Raw genomic sequence first — 5,670 nt, forward strand, 5'->3', positions numbered from 1 at the left:
ATAGCTGCCTCACCCAAAATTCACATAACTTTCCACTTCCAGAAAGTTTAGGGTTTCTGAGCCCCCTCCCCCCATTTCAAAATCCTGAGACAACTTAATTGACCCAGTGTGATTTGGGTGGCCACTCTAGCCATGCCTGGTGTAAAACGCACTGAAAAGGGTTATGAAGTTTCATACCCCACTAGCCTCCTGTTGGCAATGAAAGGAGACAAAAGGGGTTAGACAAAAGGCCTGGGCAGGGCAAACTGACCCACCAGTCTGCCATGAAGATTTAGGAACATACAAGGTAAGGCCCACTCCTGGGTCCCAGTGAACTCACCAGGGCAAAGGATCCTGTATGAAGAATCAGGAATCACTGGCTGATGGCATCAGTACTGGAATATCCAACAATTTGTGTATTTCCATTTGGGAGAATTTGTTGAAATTCCTTTTGATTTGCCTTTATTCTCTGGATCTCCCCTTTCTATGGAGCACAACCCTGACATTCACCAACAGGTTCAAGCATTTTTTGTGGGAGGAGTGGAAAATGCCTGGATTCTTTTCAAAGGGGTTGCTACAATAATGTCACAAGGGTAACTATAGGATCTAAGGTCACCGGGAAATGAGTGGGAACTGCAGAGTACCTCATCAAATAAAATAATCTATTTTCCCAGTGAGGTGTGTATCCCAGATATCCGGCATCACAATCAACTGAGCTGCTTGTTAAAACGTAGATTCCTCTAACAACAACATTATAAATCAACTATACTCCAATATAAAATAAAAATTGAATTTAAACAAAAAAGGTGATTCCTGGTCTGGCCCCAGATCTACCAAATCAGACTCCATATGAAATTGAGCAGGACCCTATGGGGCTCCTGGGCACCCAAAACTCTGTCTCCGAGATTTGATTTGGCACCAGTGCACAGAGACCAAGTTTCACCATCACCTGGAGTGGGGCAGCGCATCTGCATTTTAACAAGCTCCCTGGGTGAGACTGATGCTCACTAATGTTTGGGAACCTCTGTCCTAGAACTTGACACTAGAGTTCATTGGAATGAGCCAACTCACACCAACACTCAGGGTCTCATAAACATTCAAGAATACAATAAAAGCAATGGTATCTCTTCCCAGAAACACATACTTGAGTATCTACACAGAAAATATGCATGTCTTTCAAAGGCTTCACTGATTCCCTGAAACTCTTCTGCAAACCCAGATTAAGACCCTCTGCACTGGAGAATATAAAGACCCTGAAATGTCTTAAGGGACAAGGAAGAAGGTAACATACAATTTAAGGAAGTGGATCAGGGAAGGGAGCCAATTACACAAACTCATTAAGATTCTGAAGTCAGGAAGGTTTCGGTCCCAACCCTGGCTTGGTCATTTACCGGCTGTGTGACATCAGTCAAGTTAATCTCACTAGGACTCAATTTCTTCATATGTCAGATGAGAAGATAGTATCTCTTAATAAGATTGAAAAGAACTTTAAGTGAGAATTTTTAATGAGATGATATATCTGAAGCACTTAGCATAATAACAATAGTAGTTGATGATAAAGAAGAGACATCAATAGGTAGGTAGGTAGGTCAATAGGTCAGTAAATGATCAGGTTCTCTCCTGGAAATTCCCAGCAAGAATATACTTAACAGAGATGATAGTTGGGAGGACACCTCCACAAATCACAACTGTTCTGTCAGCCCATTGTGCTGACAACATTTTCACTGGAGTCTTTCCTCACCATTGATACAAAAATCAGCCTGCAAATGTGATGAGCACAGAAGAAACAAAGACTGTGGATAAGGAATTATAACTTTAGAGCTAAGTGTCCATCATCGGATGAATGGATAAAGAAGATGTGGCACATATATACAATGGAATATTACTCAGCCATATAAAGAAACGAAATTGAGCTATTTGTAATGAGGTGGATAGACCTAGAGTCTGTCATACAGAGTGAAGTAAGTCAGAAAGAGAAAGACAAATACCGTATGCTAACACATATATATGGAATTTAAGGGAAAAAATGTCATGAAGAACCTAGGGGTAAAACAGGAATAAAGACACAGACCTACTTGAGAATGGACTTGAGGATATGGGGAGGGGGAAGGGTAAGCTGTGACAAAGCGAGAGAGAGGCATGGACATATATACAGTACCAAACGTAAGGCAGATAGATAGTGGGAAGCAGCCGCATAGCACAGGGAGATCAGCTTGGTGCTTTGTGACCGCCTGGAGGGGTGGGATAGGGAGGATGAGAGGGAGACACAAGAGGGAGGGGATATGGGAACAGATGTATATGTATAACTGATTCACTTTGTTATAAAGTAGAAACTAATGAAAAAGATAATAACTTTAGAGCTGAAGGGGGCCTCAGGGATCAGCCAACAAGCCCATTATTAACAAAACCTTCTGATCAGCCTTTTTTCCACATCTCTGTACATTTTGTCAGAAATAATATTCAGGGGCTTCTCTGGTGGCGCAGTGGTTGAGAGCCCGCCTGCCGATGCAGGGGACACGGGTTCGTGCCCCGGTCTGGGAAGATCCCACATGCCGCAGAGCGGCTGGGCCCGTGAGCCATGGCCGCTGAGCCTGCGCGTCCGGAGCCTGTGCTCCACAACGGGAGAAGCCACAACAGTGAGAGGCCCACGAACGGCAAAAAAAAAAAAAAAATTCACTTTGATGTTGCAAAGCCTTAGTTTGCTTTTCGTGTTTTCTTTCTCCATAAGTGAATGTTAGGTCATCCTTTTGTATAGGCAAACTGCTGTGACAAAACGAGCATTATAAATTGCAACAATATAAACAAATTCTCCCAGCTCTAAAATTCTCTTTCCATTCAAACGGTTGACACAAATAATTTAAGGATGATGGAATTCCTCAAGTGCAGAGGGCAACAGAGTTCATTCTTCCACTGTGAGAGAAAGAATTGTCTCCCTGCACAGCGTGGGAGACAGGGGCTACCGCTCTCTAGGGAGGGCAAGACACTCATTGGTCCCCCTTTCCAGACAGCTTGGCACAGGAGCTGAAAGCCGACTCCTCTTTCCTGAAAGTCTTGTTAGGGGACGTGGGGGCTGTGCTTCCAGGTGCCCCACCTCTGTTGTAACCTGAGACCTTTGAACCGCTGGCAACAAAGTTTCAGGCTTTTGAGGGGCCTGAGACAGGGTGATGGGGCTTGAAGGGCCTGAGCCCAGGCAGGACATTCTGTAACAATTAGGATGTCGGAGGGCTGGGGGTTACATACAACTGCTCCTGATGGCACCACCTGGGCATACCTTGCAGATGCTACCCGAAAACTGGGTTCACCTCTTGGTTGGTGTCAAGCTGAAAGATACAACCAAGCCAAAGATCAGGAGAAGGAAGGACTTATTATTTTCAACAAGTAAGGAGAACACCAGGATCTTTCCCAAAGCAGTGTCTCCCCAACGGCAAAACTGGGGAAATTTTCAACTAAGAGTACATGCATATTCATGATGGGGCTTGAGTGGTATATACATATTCATGAAGGGGCTTGAACAGAAGAATTCAGTATAGAATTGGGGCAAAAGTCTACAAGTGTCCAAGCTTTAGCTGATTGAAGTCACCAGGGTTAGAAAAGTCAATGACATCGTCTTTTAGGTTCCAGTAGATCTGGTGGTTGAGCACTCGAGGCGGGTTTAAATTCTGCAAAACAGCTCAAGAAAATGCTTCAGGCTAATTTTTAACATTGAAACAGAACTGGGAGTCTTTACAACTGATTTATTATCTTTGCTATTGTTACTTCTCTTTCCTGATAACAGTTTGTGCTTTTGTGCCCTTAAGATCATTATTACTTAGACCTGTTCAAGGGCAAGGATTGTGGCCAGGCTTAGATCCCAAAATGGCTTAGGCCTAAAATGGCTTCTCTTATGTCAAGAAAGCCAGGCTTGGTTCTCTTTCTCCGGAGACCCCTACTCTATTTGCTTACACCTGGACCTTTCCCTACACTTCCTGCTGTCAGGAATTGTGCTCCATCTGGACCAGGAGTACCAGAGCCATCTTCCCAGGGCATCCTTAGGAGGGCCTAACAGAACTTGCTCCTATTCCATTCTCATCTCTTCTAGAAAGGAATTGAAACCACTGCAAAATGCAAGGAGGTTAGCTTTTGAAACAAGGTTGTTTCAGTATCACGATCCTTATCATAAAGGCTCATTACTCTCCACCCTCTATAAAAACACATGACCCAACATAGTCTTGCTTCCAAACAGGCCAGCTGTGGGTGGCAGATGCTCTAAGTTGCAGGGCTTTTCAGTGAGCTGCTGAGAAAATTCCTGGTGTGAGTATCTTTCAAGAAATGAAGTTCGTCAAATGTACATTATGCTGCTGACCTCCAAGCCCACGGAGTCATTTATTAATTTATTTAAAATATAATCTAGGGCTTCCCTGGTGGCGCAGTGGTTGAGAGTCCGCCTGCCGATGCAGGGGACACGGGTTCGTGCCCCGTTCTGGGAAGATCCCACATGCCAGGGAGCGGCTAGGCCCGTGAGCCATGGCTGCTGAGCCTGCACGTCCAGAGCCTGTGCTCTGCAATGGGAGAGGCCACAGCAGTGAGAGACCCGTGTACTGCAAAAAAAAAAAAAAAAAAAAATATATATATATATATATATATATATATATATATATATATATATATATATATGGCATGCCAGGTGCTGGGTTAGATGCTACAGTGGCCAGGATGAGTAAGATACAGCTCCCTCTCACATCTTGGGAAGATGGAAACTTAAGAACTTTACTCCAATATAATGAAATAAGGGTTGCAACTTGTATTAATTTGGCTTCAACTCTTGGGCAAAAAAGAACTGAATAGTTCATAGAATCTAAGAAAGATTAAAATTCAAAACCTGGCCAAGGCAGGGAGGTCTCAAGAACAGCTGGAACCTGCAATTCGAACACTGTCAGAATTGTCTCCCTCTCTCCGCTCTGCTTCTGCCTGCACACTCAACTTCTTCTCTCAATAAAGACCAGTCCTGTTCATGTGTAAGAAATCGAGGCTGCCATTAGTCCCTGAGCTTAGTGTTTTCCAAACTCTTACACCTGAGAGTACTTTATTGTTTCTTACTTTCTGTCTGAAAAATTCTGGGAAGGCACCTTGGTCCATTTTGTATCAGGTGCCTACCCTTAAACCAACCATCTGGTAAATTATATGGCCACTCCTAAAGATGCACTTTACATATTGTGGTAAGGGGTAGGAGAAAAGGGTAAATGTGGGTGAGTGCCTTTAGATCAACCCCAAAAGATGAGACATCATTTTCTTCCCAGGGTAGGGTTGCCAGATACAACACAGGGTGCCCAAAAATTGCATGAGACATACTTATACTAAAAAATTATGTCTATCTGAAATCAGACTTAACTGGGTATCCTGTATTTTTGTTAACTTATTTATATTTCAAATCTGATAATCCTATTCCTGGAGCACTTCAAGGAAAAGGGAAGCAAGTCTAGTTCCTGGCTGGTTGAATAGCAGTGGGTTGTGGGAGAATGGCTAAAGATTCCAGGTTAGCTTCTTTGGTTGTAACCCTCAAGAACCGACTTGGGCTGACTTAAACAACAACGAGGAATGTACTGGAAGACTATGGGGCAATGCCACCTCTTTGCACAACACCAGAGATGACATGTGAATGGTTCCTCCTAAAATTGTACAGTGTGGTTGCTCGGATTACAGGGAAGCTCCCAG

Source organism: Mesoplodon bidens (assembly GCF_964165515.1).
Source record: "Mesoplodon bidens genome assembly, chromosome: 2".
In the NCBI taxonomy this organism is placed as follows: Eukaryota; Metazoa; Chordata; class Mammalia; order Artiodactyla; family Ziphiidae; genus Mesoplodon; species Mesoplodon bidens.